Source organism: Somniosus microcephalus, chromosome 3 (assembly GCF_052327205.1).
Source record: "Somniosus microcephalus isolate GS21.2 chromosome 3, FLI_Smic_1.0, whole genome shotgun sequence".
NCBI lineage: Eukaryota > Metazoa > Chordata > Chondrichthyes > Squaliformes > Somniosidae > Somniosus > Somniosus microcephalus.
Genome location: NC_140989.1, coordinates 260231353 through 260252788, shown reverse-complemented (window position 1 = coordinate 260252788; position 21436 = coordinate 260231353). Strand labels below are relative to the sequence as shown.

General features: G+C 43.9%; 2 long non-coding RNA genes across 3 annotated transcripts in view; one reads left to right on the top strand and one right to left on the bottom strand.

The window, feature by feature from the left end:
- Positions 1-3592: 3592 nt before the first annotated feature.
- LOC147121872 (uncharacterized) lies at positions 3593-14139 on the top strand. The gene is made up of 3 exons (XR_015077642.1): positions 3593-3701; positions 13151-13234; positions 13985-14139. It is a non-coding gene; the product is annotated as an uncharacterized LOC147121872 (long non-coding RNA).
- A 1509-nt stretch (positions 14140-15648) lies between these two features.
- LOC147121871 (uncharacterized) overlaps positions 15649-21436 on the bottom strand; it is a 91149-nt gene continuing 85361 nt past the window's right edge. For both annotated transcript variants that reach the window (XR_015077639.1, XR_015077638.1), the window contains one exon: positions 15649-15919. This is a non-coding gene — a long non-coding RNA (uncharacterized LOC147121871). The remainder of the gene's footprint in view (positions 15920-21436) is intronic.

Genomic DNA, 21436 nt, shown 5'->3' with positions numbered 1-21436 from the left:
GTAGAATGAGAGGTGATCTAATTGAAACATATAAAATTCTGCTGTGATTATTTTGCACAAACATCTTTGCGGCCTTTTGCACATGTGCAGTACCCAATGGTGCAACAGTTGCGGCCTGCACCATGGACCACACTTTCCTCGGCTCCATGCAGAGAAGGTCAGGGGATCCGTTGGTGGGCGGCAGGGCGGGGAGGGTGGGTGCAGAAGAGAGAGGATTGAAACGGGAAAGAGAGGATCGAAGAGAGGAGAGAGAGAGGGAATCGAAAGGGGGAAGAGAGGGGGGAGAGGAGGGGGAAGAGAGAGGCAGGAGATCGGAGAGAGAGAGAGGATATCAAAGGGGTGAAGAGAAAGGATCAAAGGGGGGAAGAGAGAGGATTGGAGGGGGAGAGGAGGTCAGAAACTCGGTGGGCGGGGCGGGTAAAGAGCACGGGGAGCACAGTGGGGATGGGGGAAGAACGTGATCCAGATCTAAAGTGGGAGATGGAAGCGAGAACATGATCCAGATGCGAAGATGGATCACGCTTTTCCAACCTCACCCTCACCCACTTTACACCCGCACCACGTTCTCCCTCCCCTTCCCCTAGACCTGGTTGATTTCTCGGAAAGCTCGGTGCATGTGCTGCAAGTGATATTATTGTACTGGAGGAAATTCGGAAGTCATCACACTTTCACTATTCACTTCATAGCCAATAAACCTGTTAACAATCCGTGGCCTGCACACAATGCCCCATCTATGGGAAGCGGAAGGTCAGGAACTTGTTGGGGGAGGTGGTCAGGAACCCAGCGGGCGGGGTGGGGTGGGGGGGGGGGGGGGAAGGTCAGGAACTTGGACAGGGGAGAAGGTCAGGAACTTGGGTTGGGGGGGGAGGGGTTAGGAATTTGGGGGGTGGGGTGGGGGGGGTTGCCGGAACTTGATTGGGGGGGAAGAAGATCCTAACCCGAGAGGGTGAACCCTGTCTATTCTCTGTGAGCTCTGTCTGGAGCCTGCCAGTCAGAATGAATGGCTCGAATTACACATTTGCAAAGTACTTGATTATGTAGGCAGGCAGGGTCTAATTACACATTCCAGATAAACTGCTGGGTATGCTTTGTCCTCCAAGGAGACCAATCGGAAATCTGGTGTTGCAAATAGACGCGACCATAAAATTCTTACAGGCCTTGACTTGGTAGATGCTGGGAAAATGTTTCCCCTGCCTGCTGAGTCTAGAACTAAGAGACACAGTCTCAGAATAAGGGGCCGGCCATTTAGAACTGAGGTGAGGAGAAATTTCTTCACTTAGACAGTTGTGAATCTTTGGAATTCAAGACAGAGAGCTATAGAGTTTTGGATATTAAGGGAATCAAGGGATAAGGAGATCGGGTGGGACGGTGGAGTTGAGGTAGAGGATCAGCCTTGATCTTATTGAATGGCGGAGCAGGCTCGAAGGGCCGAATGGCCTACTCCTGCTTTATTTCTTTTGTTCTTATGTCCTGCTCCCTGGTGCTTGGCTTGTCTTCTTCCGCTATCTTTTTTCTCCTGGTTCCATGTTAGGCCCCTTTGCATGATAAAGTTGTGGAGGGCACAGCAGACAACAGTAGTTTTATTGACCTTGACTGAGCAATCTTGTAGAACTCCACCGATTGGTCCAAGCATTAGGAATTACAGTGTGAGGGTGCCAAAGGTGTGTTCCACTATGACACTGGTGGATGCATGGACCATATTGTATTTTTCCTGTACTCTTGGCGCTGGGTACCATGCTGTTGTCATGATCCAAAGCTGTCTGGCATTATTGGTCCCCCCAACAATCTTATTGGTCCTCCAAATAAGGCTGGCACTGTTAATAGAACAAGTTGAATGAACATGGAAGCCGCCAAGGAAACATACATTCACATGAATGATTGTCCGGTTGTGGTCCTATTGATGGAATGGTAGCCTGTTCAACTCATTAAGGCACAGCGTTTGGGCTAGGGTCACATGTAGCCATGCTCAATTAGTGATGGACTGCATATGTAGTACATCATAGGACCCTGATTTGCATAATTTAATTAGCCTCCTGCCTGATTCAGGCCGATGTCTGGGCTGTGCTTGTAAAGGTCCTGAGAAAAATGGTGGTGGGTGGAATCGGAGTAGGAGTGGGGCGCTAGGTGCTGCATTCAGATTTTAGGGCTGTTTTGTGGCAAAAGAAATAGACGGCTTTATTGTAGTTTTCAGGAATATTCCAAATTATTTCAATAAATTCCCTTGTCCTACAAGACTAAAACATTGCAGAATCAAAGTTGCTTACACATAACCAGCAATAATGACAACAGCTTGCATTTATTCAGCACTTTTAACGTAGAAAAAGGTGCCACGATGCTTCGCAGAGGCACAAGGAAGAAAACCCCAATGTCTCGTCCAGATAAACGGCACGACTGAAGGAAACAGGCCTTCCTAGCATCGCCCGATCTAACGAGGACTCAAGCCATCAGTCACGTCTCGCAGTTCCCAGTCACATCATGGGGGAAAACCCTCATTTAAATTAAAAGGAGTCTCTTGCACAATCTGTGTGCAGGCATGCTGCACATGTCCACTGCATTATAGAGTCTCATAGGGTATGGTAGCCTAGTGGTTATGGTACTGGACTAACAATCCAGAGGTTGCGAGTTCAATTCCCATGTTTGGGAAATTTAATTCATTAAAATCTGGTGGTTTGTGGGCTGGCACCAGATGAAATAACAAGGAAAACTGCTGAATTGTTGTGAAAACCCAACAGGTTCACTAATGTCCTTCAGGAATGGGAACCTCCCAGCCTTACGTGGTCTGGCCTACAGGTGACTCCAGTCCCACACTACATGGTTGACTCTTAATGCTCTCATGGATGGGAAATATTTGTGGACACCCAAATCCGGAGAACAAATATATAAATGATGTCAATGCCTTAGAGAAGGTGCAGAAGAGATTTACTAGAATGTTACCGGGAATGAGGAACTTCAGTTATTTGGAGAGACTGGAGAAGATGGGGTTGTTCTCCTTAACCTTTTCTGCTCTAAGAGGAGATTTGATAGAGATGTTCAAAATCATGAATGGTTTTGCCAGAGTAAATAAAGAGAAACTGTTTCCAGTGGCAGAAGGGTCAATAACCAGAGGACACAGATTTAAGGTGATAGACAAAAGAACCAGAGGCGACATGAGGAAACATTTTTTTTTACACAGCAAGTTGTTACAATCTGGAATGCACTGCCTGAAAGGGTGGTGGAAGCAGACTCAATAGTAACTTTCAAAAGAGAATTGGATAAATACTTGAAGGGAAAAATCTTACAGGATTATGGGGAAAGAGCAGGGGAGTGGGACTAATTGGATAGCTCTACCAGAGGTAGGATGGGCTGAATGGCCTTGTTCTGTGCTGTATCATTCTATGATTATGAAGTGCTAAGAACATTAGGCATGGAGGTGAACACGAGCCTCTGTGCCCAGTTCTATGAGGGCACCATGCTTAATAGGCATCAGCAGATTACACGCCCCTCCATATTGAATCAAAATATTGAACAATAGAATAGCCACTTTGAATAGTTTAATTGTTATTTATATTGTGTATTTTTTTGGTTTGTTTTATACTGAAGCCATTGATGTCACTGACCTTTTGCCTGTGGTTATTTCCTTCTCAAAGGGGAACATTTGGGAACAAATTCTACGAATACCCTTCATCCTAGAGATGATCAACACCGTGCCCTTTATCATCACAGTAAGTCTGTCTGTTGTATCAAATATTCAGTGGGGGTCTGGCTGGCAGCGATTATTAAGTTAAAATCTTTTCAACGTGAGCAGCATATTTAATGGATTGCTAGTGACTTTTTTCATCGGGGCTGCATTCCATAAATAGCAAATGGCTATTTTAACAAAATCACAGGCAGAATCAACCCATGCTGCTTACTACCTACACGTTGTTTGAAGGTCCCATCTGGCTGATTGAAGACTTCTTCTGTAGTATTTTGCTAAGCCTTTCAATTAAACCTGTGGTGCATGCCTTATAAAGTGTTCCAGCTGTAATTCAAAAATTAAGAATGTTCATAACAAGAGAAGGATCCATTTCAAATATTCATAAATTCACACGCAGAAAGCTTGTTTACTTCTGATTCACTGCAAAATAAGGTAACGGTTCATTTTATTTACCACGGTGAGTTAATGTACTGTGTTTGCTAAGCAGTGTTCAAATTCATTTTCAGCAGCTTGATACTGACAATAAATTTAATTAAAACAATAGAGTATCAAACTGCTTAAATGTGACAACAAAATTATCCTACAGCTTTCTGCTCCCCATTAGACATAATGGATAATTGGTGTATATTTCTGTCCTGTTTGTTTAGCTCAGTAAAGAAGGTACACTGAAGGTTGAGGAACCTGAAGACCATGTGCTTAAAATTAATTTACTAATTTAAAAACAGTCAAAATTAGCAGAAATGTATTCACTGACCAATGATTAGCAGCTAATGTGATTATTTTTTGAAAATAATACATATAATAATAGGCCAGTAAAACTTAAGTTCCTACTTTGTGAACTATATGTGACAAACATTCAGAAGGGTGTGGCTCTGGGAGTCCTCAACATTGACTCCAGATCCCATGAAGTCTCATGGCTTCAGGTCAAGCATGGGCAAGGAAACCTCCTGCTGATTACCACCTACTGCCCTCCCTCAGCTGATGAATCAGTACTCCTCCATGTTGAACACCACTTGGAAGAAGCACTGAGAGTAACAAGGGCATAGAATGTACTCTGGGTGGGGGACTTAAATGGCCATCACCAAGAATGGCTCGGTAGCACCATTACTCACCAAGCTGGCTGAATCCTGAAGGACATAGCTGCCAGACTGGGCGTGCAGCAGGTGGTGAGAGAACCAACATGGGGAAAAATCTACTTGAGCTCGTCCTCACCAATCTACCTGTCGCAGATGCATCTGCTCAGATAGTATTGGTAGGAGTGACCATGGCCCAGTCCTTGTGGAGCCGAAGTCCCGTCTTCACACTGCGGACACCTTCCAACATGTTGTGTGGCACTACCACTGTGCTAAATGAGATAGATTCAGAACAGATCTAGCAGCTCAAAACTGGGCATCCTTGAGGCGTTGTGGGGCATCAGCAGCAGCAGAATTATATTCCACCACAATCTGTAACCTCATGACTCGGCATATCCCTCACTCTACCATTACCATCAAGCCAGGTGACCAACCCTGGTTCAATGAGAAGTGTAGAAGAGCAGGCCAGGAGCAGCACCAGGTGCATCTAAAAATCAGAGGTTAACCTGGTGGAGCTATAACACAGGACTGCATACATAATAAACAGCGGAAGTAGCATGTGTAATGATATCAGCAAATAGTGATGGTATTTGCCTGTTTGATTATGATGCCTTACCAGCATATTTGCCTGATTGATTGCTTGTGCCTGACCAGCAGAGGGCATGCGACAGAGACAAGCAGTTTAGTTTTAGTTTCGCTTTTAGATGGATCACGAGCATGGTGTCTCCTGTAATGCTGTTAAAATGAGTTGAACAAACTTTAGATTAAAAGACATCATCTTTCATAAATGTCTCGTCATTGAACCCACAAAGAAATCGATACATGGTGTCAGAAGTGATTGAAAGAGATGAAGAGGAAAAATCTGAAGTTAAATCAGCTCTCCACATATTAGCAAGCCAAAAGAGAACATCGTTACTTACCATTGGAGTATAGCTAACGAAGTGAAAAAATGGTAGGATTACACCCACCGGCGAAGCTTCAGTTGACAGGTAATGTGGCTGAAAATTGGAGGAGATTCAAACAACGTTTGGAGTTGTATTTAGCGGCAATCGGAGCTGACGAGAAAAGTGATCAAATGAAAGCGTCAGTGTTCTTACATGTCGTGGGTGATGAAGCGCTGGAGGTGTATAATAACTTCACATTCGCTGCTGATGGAGACAAAATGAAGCTAGATAAAATAATGGAACAGTTTGAGGCCTACTGCATACCTAAACGTAACGTGACATTTGAGAGGCACAGATTTTTCACATGTGTACAGAAAACGGGTGAGACTATTGATCAGTATGTGACTGAACTGAGAAACCGAAGCAAAACATGTGAATTTGGGGGACTGACAGACTCGCTGATAAAAGACAGACTGGTGTGTGGTATTCCAGCTAATGGTCTAAGGGAAAGACTGCTAAGAGAGCAAGATCTAGACCTGGGAAAAGCCATAGCACTGTGTAGGGCTACAGAAACTGTGAAGTCGCAGGCAAAGGAGCTGTTCAGTGACAGTAGCTGCAACGTGGATGCAGTGAGAAAGAACGGACACAAACCGTTTAACAAAAAGAGCGCCAATGTGAAAAAAGAGGCGTGGCCAGCGAACAAAAATGAAAGGGGCAATCGAAAGTCATGTAGTCGATGCGGTACACAGCATACACCAAAAAAGTGTCCAGCATATGGTAAAACATGCAATAATTGCAACAAAAACAACCATTATGCCCGTTGCTGTAAGAACCAAGCACAACAAAGCAAGGTCCATACAGTAGATGAAAGTGAGATAGAGGAGTTCTATGTAGATGTTGTGTCTGAAAACAAAGAAGAAAAAAGAGACTGGATGTTGACACTAAAAGTGAATGACATACACATTCCATTTAAATTGGATACTGGAGCACAAGTTAATGTGATATCAGAGACTGATTTTAAGAAAATTAGACCCAGACCAAAGATACATGGAATAAAAGTGAAAGTGACAGGATACTCAGGTACTGATATACCAGTGAAAGGAAGATGCATTGTCAAAGTGACACACAAGGACAGAGAGCACACGCTAGCATTAATCGTGGTGCCAAAGGATGTGCAAGCCATACAAGGTTTAAAAGCCTGTGAGAGACTGAACCTGGTAAAGAGAGTCCTCGTTGTGGAAAGCGAAGGAGAGACAGTCTATGATGAACTCATGAAAGAGTACAACGACCTATTTAAGGGTCTAGGCTGCCTTCCAGGAGAACACATGATCAGAGTAGATAAAAGTATGCCAACGGTCATACATCCATGCAGAAAAGTTCCGTTTGCTCTTCAAAAGCAACTGAAGGCAGAGTTGGACAGGATGGAAAGCCTGAACGTGATTCGGAAGATAGATGAGCCAACTGAGTGGGTGAGTTCCCTCGTCGTAGTGGACAAAAAGAATGGAAAGCTCAGAATTTGCCTGGATCCAAGAGATCTAAACAGAGCAATAAAGAGAGAGCACTTCAAGCTTCCTACATGTGAGGAAATCATGGCACAGTTTGCAAATGCAAAGTATTTCAGCAAGTTAGATGCATCATCAGGATTTTGGCAGATGAAATTGGACGAGGCAAGTTCAAGACTGTGCACGTTCAACAGTCCATTTGGCAGATACAGATTCCTAAGGTTACTATTTGACATTGCCTCAGCTCCTGAAGTGTATCACAAAACTATCCATATGATCTATGAGCACCTGGAGGGAGTTGATACATCAATGGATGACATCATATTATGGGGAACCACGAGAACTGAGCATGACGAGAGACTGAAAAAAGTGCTGGAAGCAACAAGGAAAACAAACCTGAAGCTGAAGAGAGAAATGCCAGCTCGGGGTGACAGAACTGACATTCGTGGGAGATATCCTTAGCAGTGAGGGCATCAGACCAGATCCCAGAAAGGTGTCCGCCATTGAGAATATGCCAAAGCCACAATGCAAAAAGGACGTGCAGAGGTTTAATGGAATGATCAACTACATGGGTAAATTCATATCCAACCTCTCAGAAAAGATGGCGCCACTGAGAAGACTAACTGAAAAGAACATAGAATGGGAATGGAATCATGAGCATGAGAAGTCATGGAGCGATCTAAAGAAACTGCTCACAGAGGAACCAGTTCTGAGGTTTTATGACCCAGCGAGACCCATCAAGATATCATCAGATGCATCACAGAGTGGGCTCGGTGCCGTTCTTCTGCAAAAATGTGACTACTGGCAACCTATTGCATATGCATCGCGCTCAATGACAGACGCGGAGACGCGATATGCTCAAATAGAAAAGGAGCTGCTCAGCATCACATACGCCTGTGAAAGATTTCACCAGTTTGTGGCAGGACAAGCAATCAGTGTAGAGACTGACCATAAGCCCTTGATTGCATTGTTCCAAAAGCCACTAAATAGCTGTCCGCTTAGAATACAAAGAATGATGATCAGGCTGCAACGCTATACACTGAATGTTGCGTACACACCGGGTAAGCTGATGTATACAGCAGACACGTTGTGTAGAGCTGTTGACCCAAGTGAGCCCGCAAACACCAAAATGGATGAAAAAGTGAATGCCTACGTGGACATGATCACAAGTGCACTGCCCATAGCAGATGCAAAAATGGAGCTCATAAAGACTGAGACAAACAAAGATGAAACAATGAGACGACTGAGGAAAAGCATCTTGGATGGATAGCCCAACATGAAGCAAGACTGCTCACCTGACATGGCAGAGCACTGGAACTGCAGGGCAGAACTATCAGTGGTCGAAGACATCATCTACAAAGGAAGTAAAATAGTTATCCCAAAGAGTCTGAGAAAAGAGATGCTAAAAAGGATCCATGGAGGACATCTGGGAATCGAAAAGTGTAAGAAAAGAGCACGAGAGGTGATGTACTGGCCACGAATCAACCAAGATGTGACAAATGAGGTGTCAAACTGCACAATATGCCTGAAATATCGAGCAAGCAATCCGGTAGAACCACTAAAGCCACACCCAGCGCCAGACAGACCTTACCAGAAGGTAGGCGCTGACCTATTCGTATGTCAAGGGAAGGACTATCTTGTAGTCACAGACTATTACTCCCTGTATCCAGAGGTTTGTAGACTGTACACCACCACTGCAGATGCTGTGATAAGATGTATGAAAGCCATATTCTCCAGACATGGCGTGGCAAGCGAGGTCTTCACAGACAACGGACCCCAGTTTTACAACGCAAGTTTCCGACACTTTGCCAAAGAGTGGGACTTTGTCCACACAACGTCAAGTCCTCACTTTCCACAGTCCAATGGACTAGTGGAAAAATCGGTCCAGACAGTGAAAAGACTGATGTACAAGGCAAAAGACAGTGGAACTGACTTCTACCAAAGCATGCTTGTATACCGCACAACGCCGCTCGAGTGTGGTATGTCACCAGCCCAACTCCTTATGGGACGTCGGCTAAGGTCAAACCTACCCATCCCGGAGAACCTCTTGAAAACGAAAGAGGGGGAGAAAGTGAGGAAGTTCAAAGAACAACAGAAAGAAAAGCAAAAGTACTACTATGACAGAGGAACACAAAACCTACCTGAACTCCACACTGGTGACCAAGTAAGGTTCAAAGGCAAAACAAACATATGGACTCAGAAGGGAACTGTCCTGAGTGAAGTTCAACCAAGATCATACATCATTCAGACAGATGAGGGTGCTGTTCTGAGAAGAAATCGTCGAGATCTTCTCATGGGACCAGCCACAGCAAGTCAAAAGACTGATACTGTTGAACAACCTGATCACACAGCAGGTCAAAAGACTGATACTGTTGAACAACCTGATCACACAGATGAGAAATCATCATCTGAGGCAACAACTCAGATTCAAGGACAATCAATCAGAAAATCCTCAAGACACGTGAAGCCTCCCGAGAGACTCCTTGAGCAAATTTAAGGACTATTGTTATAGAAGGAAGTAATGTTATCTTATTCTTTCTTCAAGTTCTAGTGTATTTACATATTTCATGTGAACACACAAAGCAAGGTTAAAAAACCTTGATAATGATAATGATAATGTAAGTTCATTAAGTATTACAGTTAAAATGCAGAGTAATACAAAGAAAACATGTTGTTAGTTAAAAGTAAAATACTTTTGTTTTAAGAAAGGGAGATGTAATGATATCAGCAAATAGTGATGGTATTTGCCTGTTTGATTATGATGCCTTACCAGCATATTTGCCTGATTGATTGCTTGTGCCTGACCAGCAGAGGGCATGTGACAGAGACATGCAGTTTAGTTTTAGTTTCGCTTTTAGATGGATCACTAGCATGGTGTCTCCTGTAATGCTGTTAAAATGAGTTGAACAAACTTTAGATTAAAAGACATCATCTTTCATAAATGTCTCATCATTGAACCCACAAATAAATCGATACAGCATGCTATAGACAGATCTAAGCGATCCCACAACCAACGGATCAGATCAAAACTCTGCAGTCCTGCCACATTCAGTCATGAATGGTGGTGGACAATTAAACAACTAACGGGAGGAGGAGGCTCCATGAACATCCCCATCCTCAGTGATGGTGGAGCCCAGCACATGAGTGCAAAAGACAAGGCTGAAACATTCGCAACCATCTTCAGCCAGAAGTGCCGAGTGGATGATTCATCTCTGTCGCCTCCTCCTGAAGTCCCTACCATCACAGAAGCCAGTCTTCAGCCAATTCGATTCACTCCACGTGATATCAAAAAATGGCTGAGTGCACTGGATACAGCAAAGGCTATGGGCCCTGACAACATCCCGACTGTCGTGCTGAAGACTCGTGCTCCAGAACTAACCGCACCTCTAGCTAAGCTGTTCCAGTACAGCTACAACACTGGCATCTACCCGACAAATTAGAAAATGGCCCAGGTATGTCCTGTCTACAAAAAATAGGACAAATCCAATCTCGCCAATTACTGGCCCATCGTTCTACTCTCAATCATCAGCAGAGTGATGGAAGGTGTCGTGACAGTGCTATCAAGTGACACTTACTCACCAATAACCTGCTCACCGATGCTCAGTTTGGGTTCTGCCAGGACCACTCAGCTGCAGACTTCATTACAGCCTTGGTCCAAACATGGACAAAAGAGCTGAATTCCAGAGGTGAAGTGAGAGTGACTGCCCTTGACATCAAGGCAGCATTTGACCGAGTGTAGCATCAAGGAGCCCTAGTAAAATTGAAGTCAATGTGAATCGGGGAAAACGGGCTGGCGTTCTATCTAGCACAAAGCAAGATGTTTGTGGTGGTTGAAGGTCAATCATCTCAGCCCCAGGACATCGCTGCAGGAGTTCCTCAGGGCAGTGTCCTCGGCCCAACCATTTTCAGCTGCTTCATCAATGACTTTCCCTCCATCATAAGGTCGGAAGTGGGGATGTTCGCTGATGATTGCACAGTGTTCAGTTCCATTCTCAACTCTTCAGAAAATGAAGCAGTCCATGCCTGCATGCGGCAAGACCTGGACAATATTTAGGCTTGGGCTGAGGTGTGGCACAAATTTTACATGCTACTTAAGTGCCAGGCAAAGACTGTCTCCAACAGGCGAGAGTCAAACCACCTCCCCTAGACATTGAACGGCATTATCATCGCCAAATTCTCCTTCATCAACGTCCTGGGGGGTCACCATTGACCAGAAACTTAATTGAACCAGCCACATAAATACTGTGGCTACAAGAGCACGTCAGAGGCTGGGTATTCTGCGGCAAGTGACACACCTCCTGATTCCCCAAGCCTTTCCACCATCTACCAGGCACAAGTCAGGAGTGTGATGAAATACTCTCCACTTACCTGAATGAGTGCAGCTCCAACAACATTCAAGAAGCTCGACACCATCTAGGATAAAGCAGCCTGCTTTAGTGGCACTCCATCCACCACCTTAAACATTCACTCCCTCCATCACCGACGCACCGTGTCTGCAGTGTCTACCATCTACAAGATGCACTGCAGCAACTTGCCAAGGTTTCTGCGACAGCACCTCCCAAACCCGTGAAATCTACCGTTTAGTAGGACAAGGGCAGCAGGCGCATGGGAACACCACCACCTCCAAGTTCCCCTCCAAGTCACACACCATCCTGATTTGGAAATATATCGCCATTCCTTCATTGTCGCTGGGTCAAAATCCTCGAACTCCCTACCTAAGAGCACCGTGGGAGTACCTCCACCACAAGGACTGCAGCGCTTCAAGAAGGCAGCTCACTACCACCTTCTCAAGGGCACTTAGGGATGGACAATAAATGCTGGCCTTGCCAGTGATGCCCACATCCCATGAATGATTTAAAAAAAACTCTCTCATCCAAATAACATTGTGTCGACTTTTCATAGCTCTATGCGTTACATATAATTCAAGTTTTGCGCATATGGCGTATCACACATTAAATACATAAGGTGGAAAATTAAAGCATGAAAAATTAATGGCCATGATTTTCTGACTCAAATTACTACTGTGTTAAATTAACTCTGTTAACTTAATCAAATGCAGACAGGTACAAAAAAGCTACCTATCAGGAACAAGGAAACTGCAAAAACAAGCAATTCAGTTTTTTTTTACAACAATTCCAATATGGTAGCAGCACCCATTACAGAATGAACCAATCAAATTTTTCAGTTTATTTTTTTCAAGCCGGTTTCAGCCACCATTATGAATTCTGGTCAGACTGAATATGTAGATGAGAAATGCTTTTTCAAGAAGTTTCCCCCACACAGGTCTGATCCTGTCTCTGGAGCCTAGGCCTTGAGTATTGCTGCTTTCCCCTGTTTCATTGTATAATGAAGCCTTACATAAATGAGGATGACCCACGAAGCAGATGATTCGCAAAGTTCATCAATGTCATTCTGATGGACTGCTAAACCAGGAATCAGTTTACTCCTGCCCCCTTTTAGAGTCACATATAGTATAGGAAAAGGGACTAGTGCCTTATATTATTATTTTTTAAATCTAGTACTTTGAAGAAAAACCCTGATTTTATGATTGGTCAAATAAAACATTTTTCATTGAGATACATCCCTCTGCTTGGGTCAAATTCAGGAATAGAAAATATTTGTTACCCACATCCAGCAGCAGTAGTATTAAAAAAAAACTTGAAGTAAGAAAATTACTTTTTGTAATAGCATTAAAGACAAAAACATTCATTATCTTTGCTTCCAGCAAATGACTTATCTGCTGGTCTCTAGAAATATAAAAGTGAAAGAAAGAAAGAACTTGCATTTATATAGTGTCTTTCCTATCCCTAGGACATTCCAAAATGCTTTACGGTCAGCGAATTACTTTTGAAGTGGAGTCACAATTTTGTGGCAGTCAATTTGTGCATAGCAAGATTCCACAAGCAACAATGGGATATGGATTGTAATCCGTTCTACTTTGTGGTATTTTCATTTTGCATTTTGTTTTGAAGTTCTCTGAAATCATGCATTCAACCCGACTGTTTTCATTTTCAGATATTTTGGTCTCCATTAAGGAATCTATTCATCCCAGTGTTTCTGAACTGCTGGTTAGCTAAGCATGCCCTGGAGAATATGATTGTGAGTATGAGAACTTAAAAAAGGAAATAGTCTTTCCAATTTCCCTTGCTCATCTTCGAATAGCCATGAGATCTTATACATTCATCTGCCCAGATAGACAGGACCTCAATTTAACACCTCACCCAATAACCAGAATTTAGAAACCCATAATCTAATAGCGATAATTACCACAAAGTTGTATAATTCTCTAAGTTATGCAAACCAGGATCATTTTAATACTTGACTTGAACTAATTTGTAAAATCCAATAAGTACAATCACCATGTTCATTTTTTGTTTGCACCTAGCATTGTTAACATAAGAACATAAGAAATAGGTTCGGCCCCTCAAGGCTGCTCCCCCATTCAATAAGATCAGGGCTGATCTTCTACCTCAACTCCACCTTCCTGCACTATCCTCATATCCCTTGGTTCCGTTAGTATCCAAAAATCTATCGATCTCTGTCTTGAATATACTCAGCGACTGAGCGTCCACTGCCCTCTGGGGTAGAGAATTCCAAAGATTCACAACCAATTGCGTGAAGAAGTTTCTCCTCATCTGAATCCCAAATGGCCGACCCCTTATTCTGAGACTGTGACCTCTAGTCCTAGACTCCCCTGCCAGGGGAAGCATCCTTTAAATGTCAATAACACATGAAACTTCTCTCTAAAAAAGACGAATGTTGCATTCAAATTAAAAAGAAACAGACCTTTTTCCTTATTTTTGTTTTGAACATAAATTGGAATTTTTAATGATCTTTTCATTCATTTAGAATGATCTTCACAGAGCTATCCAGCGAACCCAATCGGCAATGTTCAACCAGGTTCTTATTCTTATATCCATTTTACTGTGCCTCATTTTTACTTGGTAAGTGATATTGGGTCAATCTGTTTGATGAAAGATGCTTATTGCTATATGATTGAAAACTTCCTGTTACATTTTTAGAGACCTGAATAAAATCAAAAATATCCAATTTACCCACTTGAATTCGTTAAACAATTCTCTTTCAGTAATGAGAGAGTAGTACATTAATATTTTTTCCAGGCCCAAATTATAAGTGCTGCTCTTGCTTCTAGCAGCATTTTCAGTTATTCACTATTTCATGTATGGTGCACGAATGCCGTGGTTTACAGGAAATGGAAGGATGTATTTTATATAACACATAGTTACTGTGGGGTAAAATTCCTCTTTGGTCTTGTCTGTAACTTCCAGTTTTGGGGTGTACGCACTGATGACCGTAGCACACTGGTTCCGGGCTAGGGTGAGCCGAAGAGTCATGAGCGTTCGTTTATATCACTAGGGGAGTCTCTGAGATGCCCAACGAGTTCATTTTTTATGGCGAAGCCTACCCCATGGAGGCAGCATTCTTCTTCAGGTTCACCTTTCCAGAAGAAGGTGTAGCCACTGCCTTGCTCCTTGAGCTGGCCTTCCCCTGCCCACCAGGTCTCACTTAAAGAGGCGATGTCAATGTCGAAACGTCTGAGCTCCGGGGCAACCATAACCACTTTTCATACCTCGGGAGCCTACTGTCAACAAGGGCAGACATCAATGGCGAAGTCCAATACTGCCTTCACTGTGCCAGTGCAGCCTTCGGTCACCTGAGGAAGAGAGTGTTTGAAGACCAGGACCTCAAACCCGGCACCAAGCTCATGGTCTACAGAGCAGTAGTAATACCTGCCCTCCTGTATGCCGCAGAGACATGGGCCATGTACAGCAGGCACCTCAAAGCACTGGAGAGGTACCACCAACGCTGCCTCCGCAAGATCCTGCAAATCCATTGGCAGGATAGGCGCACCAACGTCAGTGTTCCCGCTCAGGCCAACATCCCCAGCATCGAAGCTTTGACCACGCTCGATCAGCTCAGATGGATGGGTCACATTATCCGCATGCCCAATACGAGACTCCCAAAACAAGCGCTGTACTCGGAGCTCCGACATGGCAAGAGAGCCCCAGGTGGGCAGAGGAAACGCTTCAAGGACACCCTCAAAGCCTCCTTGAAAAGTGCAACATCCTCACCGATACCTGGGAATCCCTGGCCCAAGACCGCACAAAGTGGAGGAGAAGCATCCGGGAAGGCGCCAAATACCTCGAGTCACTTCGCCGGGGCCAAGTGCAAGCAGCGTAAGGAGCACACGTCAACCCAAGCACCCCACCCACCCGCCACTTCAACCACCATCTGCCCCACCTGTGACAGAGACTGTAGGTCTCGCATTGGACTCGGTCACCTGAGAACTCATTTTTAATGTGAAAGCAAGTCATCCTTGATTCCGAGGGAGTGCCTAAGATAAAGAAGAGTTACTGTGGGGAACATATCCCACTGGAGCTCTTCTCTTTAAAACTCCTAGTTTTAATGGTATCAGAATGATTAATCTTACTATTATAGTGCTTGCATTTCACTTAGAAATATGCCTAAACTACTTATACAGGATGCATGCCTTTTGCTGGAAAATGTACATATTTATTATGAAACACACACACATATATGAGAGAGAGAGAGCTGACTTATACAGTTCATTACGTAGAATATTTTAGGTCCATCATCGTCCACTAGGACATCAATTCCATCTGCTGAGAATTTAGCATTTGCAATCTTTGAAATTCTATTAGTTTTTGAGTTATGGTGAGCTGCTCTCATGCACCTCCCAGTGGCTGATTTGGCCAAGGATCAGGTTGTTAGGAATTTCTGTTGCCTGTATTGCAAGATGGCCTTGAGAAAGGAAGGAGAGAAAATTAAAAAAAAATCGTGGCTTTTGTTCTTTAAATCTGTAGAAATTGACTTAGTTTTGCTAAATGCACAATTTTTTGTGACGCAAATTTGTCAGTCTTTTTAATTAGATACCCGATGTTGTGCTACTGATTTAAAATTTTTGGAATACAAGACCTCAGATTTTGACATTTTAAAAGCTAGGGGAATGGTAACGTAGTGGTAATGTCACTACCAGGGGTGGCAGCACAGTGGTATACAGTCGGGAAGGACCCCATGAAGTCTCATGGCTTCAGGTCAAGCATGGGCAAGAAAATCTCCTGTTGATTACCACCTACTGCCCTCCCTCAGCTGATGAATCAGTACTCCTCCATGTTGAACACCACTTGGAAGAAGCACTGAGAGTAGCAAGGACACAGAATGTACTCTGGGTGGGGAACTTCAATGTCCGTCACCAAAAGTGGCTTGGTAGCACCACTACTGACCAAGCTGGCTGAGTCCTGAAGGACATAACTACCAATCTGGGCCTGCGACAGGTGGTGAGAGAACCAACACGAGGGAAAAACCTACTTGAGCTCGTCCTCACCAATCTACCTGTTGCAGATGCATCTGTCAATGACAGTATTGGTAGCAGTGACCCCTGCATAGTCATTGTGGAGACAAAGTCCCGTCTTCACACTGAGGACACCTTCCATTTTGTTGTGTGACACTATCACCGTGCTAAATGGGATACATTCAGAACAGAGCAAGCAGCTCAAAATTGGGTAAACATGAAGAGATGTGGGCCATCAGCATTAGAATTGTATTCCACCACAATCTGTAACCTCATGGCCCGGCATATCCCTCACTCTACCAACAAGAGCAGGTCAGAGGCTGGGTATTCTGTGGCGAGTGTCTCACCTCCTGACTCCCCAAAGCCTTTCCACCATCTACAAGGCACAAGTAAGGAGTGTGATGGAATATTCTCCACTTGCCTGGATGAGTGCAGCTCCAACAACACTCAAGAAGCTCGACACCATCCAGGACAAAGCAGCTCGCTTGATTGGCACCCCATCCACCACCTTAAATTTTCACTCCCTCCACCACTGGCGTACCATAGCTGCAGTGTGTACCATCTACAAAATGCACTGCAGCAACTCGCCAAGGCTTCTTCGGCAGCACCTTCCAAACCCGTGACCTCTTCTACCTAGAAGGACAAGGGCAGCAGGCACATGGGAACGCCACCACCTCCAAGTTCCCCTCCAAGTCACACACCATCCTGATTTGGAAATATATTGCTGATCCTTCATCGTCGCTGGGTCAAAATCCTGGAACACCCTCCCTAACAGCACTGTGGGAGTACCTTCACCACACGGACTGCAGCGGTTCAAGAAGACGGCTCACCACCACCTTCTCGAGGGCAATTAGGGATAGGCAATAAATGCTGGCCTTGCCAGCGATGCCCACATCCCATAAACGAATAAATAAAAACTCCACTTCTCCAAGCTTTTCTGTAACGTAAATGATGATTCCTGCGTCTTTACTTGCCGGTCTCCAGTACTTCCACTGTCAGAATTAAAACAGTTTCAATAACAAGAATGCTAACAAATTTAAAGCTAGTATAGATCTGTCACATGCACTCCTGGATTCCGAATATACAGTATCCCTGTTTTTTAAAGAAAGAGTACCTCTTTAACTGTCTCAAATATATTGCAACTGAATGGAGACACTGGATTTTCTTGTGGAGTTATTTGACAGCTTGATCACTCGATCATGTCAGCCCGCCGTACACATTTATTTTCACGTATCTTTTGTAAACAGGTGTGTAAATGAATCTTTTTAAAACAAAGCTACTTTCTAAAAGCCTGGATCTCCCAGATAACTGGGTGACAGGTAGTTGATCCATTTCCACCCTCTCAACCAACCTGTTCGATAAAGTAAAACCGACGCTAAATTAATTTTTTTATATATCTATATATACACAATGTGATTTAAACAGGCCAACGCAACCAGTGTATTTGGGATCATGTCACCGTAGAGTACAAGCCTAGCTCTGCATATAAGTAACTCCTGGCTGTGTTTGCAGGTCGAGTCCGTGTGTGTGTACGTGTGAGAGGGAGAGAGAGAGAGAGAGAGATTGATTATTTTAATCTATTCAGTGAGATTTAGTGGAATTAGATATATTAGCCTTCTGCTATCCTTGTTTATTTCTAAAAGCTAACGTAAACTATATTAAACTGCTTTTGAGCATAACGTCAACTGACCAGCACGGATTGCACCATTGAATGTTTGCAGGTAGCACGGGAAAGTTTGTGAACTATTTGGGCCTCGTTAATCTCGAATTTAATCCTGCTCCAAAATTGCTGAGTCGTGCAGCAAAGTCCCTTGTAACTGCGAGTAAGTTCTATAGGCTTCATATCCTATGTGCTCCCTCCATAAAACAGACTTGCTAATGTATGCTTTTGTAACATTGAAGTTGAGATTTTATCTCTAATTATGGGAAAGGGTTTTGAGATGATGGTCTCAGGTAGAAAATCAAGTGAACCTGCTCATTTTGGGAGCTGGTTTTTCTGATATCGTGCGCTAGGTTTGTTACTTGAATTTGAGTTTCTGTGCTCATTTGGGGATGTAATTTCCAGCAGAACTACTCTAGCTTAGGATCTTGTGGCATACAGTCTGAAGATAACATATCCCAAATCCTTATTGAAAACAAAACTCTCCACCTTTCTTATACTTCCTTACCCCTGTCAGCGAACATCCCCCGCCGCCCCCCCTATTGGCATGGTTTTCCATCCCCAGTCTTTGGGATCACTCGATGCACCTCGACCACAAATCAGCTGTTAGAAATCCTGAGGCTTGAAACATCAGGACTTAACAGGACAGCTTTGTACTTTTTGGACTTCATGGCTGGCCAGCTGGACTGAAAGGGGCTTTTCCGCTCAACAAAACTAAAACGAGTGAATGAACATTACGTAGTAGCCAAGCGCAGGCAGCGCAAGGCGTGCACGTCAACCCAAGCACCCCACCTACTTCCCTTAGTTGAAGGGTCAATAACCAGGGGGCATAGATTTAAAGTAATTGGTCGGAGGTTTAGAGGGGAGTTGAGGAGAATTTTTTTCACCCAGAGGGTGGTGGGGGTCTGGAAAGGGTGGTAAAGGCAGAGACCCTCATCACATTTAAAAAGTACTTGGATATGCACTTGAAGTGCCGTAACCTACAAGTGGGATTAGGGTGGATAGCTCTTTGTCGGCCGGCATGGACAAGATGGGCCGAATGGCCTCCTTCTGTCTAATCACAAATATTATTTTTAAGTTGCATACAGAATAATAAGTGGATAGACTGGAGAAGCTGGAGTTGTTCTCCTTGGAGCAGAGAAGGCTAAGAGGATATTTGATAGGGGTGTTTAAAATCTTGAAGGATTTAGCTAGAGTAAATAAAGAGAAGCTGTTTCCAATGGTTGATAACAAGAGGGCACAGATTTAAAAGAACCAGAGCAAACATGAGGAAAAACATTTTTTACGCGAGTGGTTAGGATTTGGAATGTACTGCCTGATAGAGTGGTGGGTACAACTTTAATAGTAGCCTTCAAAAGGGAATTGGATAAATTCCTGAAGGAGAAAAAATTGCAGGGATACAGGGAAAGAGCGGGGGAGTGGGACGAACTGGATTGCTCTTCGAAAGAGCCGGCAGAGACGCGATGGACCGAATGGCCTTCTTCTGTGCTGTACTATTCTATGATCCTACGATAGGTTGCACCAAAGACTACATATATACCCCAACAACTACCATTGGAATCTTTTAAGCAGTTTACTGTACTGCACTGACTGGCACTTCAACCAGCTGAGCTGCACTCTGTATATGAGCCAAATGGCCGCCTCCTGTGCTGTACTATTCTATGATTCTATACGTTGCTTTGTGGTGCAGTTCAGAGAGGATTGAGCCAGAGACTTGATTAAAACTGATTTGCACGTACCTATTGCACAGAATGCATCCTAAACTGACCCTGAAACCAAGAGGCAACGTTTCTCATAAATCTCAAATATTGTTACTAAACTTGAATCTAACTTGAAGAACTGTGCGGTATTCTATTTCTGCCGTCCTTTCTGAACAAGTAGAGCTGCTTATTGTTTCGCATTGACCTTGCTTGTTCAGAAGAATGGGTTTCTGCTACTCCTTTCTGTTAATGCAAATAAAAGTGAGGAAGACGTATGTGTGGGTAAATGTGTATGAGATCTGTGTCAATTTTGACTTCAGCAAGTTAGAATCAACTGGTTTTTAGTGAGGGAGACGCATTACGTGTGTAATAAAACCAAGCTTTAAGAGGTGACTGTGCCGATTACTAAACACTTAACAGTAGAAGTCATCGGTGCAGAATCATTTAATTTGGCTCAGGTGAATGAAAGTTGTTGTAAAATTTGCCCGTGAACAAAATAGTCATGCTCCGAGGAGTTTGTGGCCCGCTCAGTACAAATAAAAATTAGAGGGATCATTGTTGGCAGATAGTTGAAATTTTTCAAAATGATCTACCAAAATATAAACCCTGTAGCTAAGTCATTTGTAAAGATAAATTTAACTGAAGAAGGTTTAAACATTTTCATAAAGTGAATGATATCATTATGAATAAGAAACCAGAAATAGTTAATAAAATGGTAGTAAGTGAGTATCTTGAGAATTGTGACCATCATGTGATTGAGTTCACAATAGGCTTGAACGGGAGAAATGAGAGTGACAAAGTAAGGTTTTACACTTAAACAAGGCTACATTTTCTTTTATTCGTTCATGGGATGTGGGCGTCGCTGGTAAGGCCAGCATTTATTGCCCATCCCTAGTTCCCCTCGAGAAGGTGGTGGTGAGCCCCCTTCTTGAACCACTGCAGTCTGTATGGTGAAGGTACTCCCACAGTGGTGTTAGGGAGGGCGTACCATGGCTTCCGAAGAAGCCTTGGCAAGTTGCTGCGGTGCATCTTGTAGATGGTACACACTGCAGCCACAGTACGCCGGTGCAGGAGGGAATGAATGTTTAAGGTGGTGGATGCAGTGCCAATCAAGCGGGCTGCTTTGTCCTAGGTGTCGAGCTTCTTGAGTGCTGTTGGAGCTGCACTCATCCAGGCAAGTGGAGAGTATTCCACCACACTCCATAATTGTGCCTTGTAGATGGTGGAAAGGCTTTGGGGAGTCAGGAGGTGAGACACTCGCCGTAGAATACCCAGCTTCTGACCTGCTCCTGTTGCAACAGTATTTATGTGGTTGGTCCAGCTAAGTTTCTGGTCAATGGTGAGCCCCAGGATGTTGATGATGGGGGATTCGGTGATAGTAATGTCGTTGAATGTCAAGGAGCGGTGGTTAGACGCTCGCTTGTTGGAGATAGTCATTGCCTGGTACTTGTGTGGCGCAAATGTTACCTGCCACTTATCAGCCCAAGCCTGAATATCGTCTCATAGAAACATAGAAGATAGGAGCAGGAGTAGGCCATTCGGCCCCTCGAGCCTGCTTCGCCATTCAGTGAGACCATGGCTGATCATCCAAATTCAGTACCCTGTCC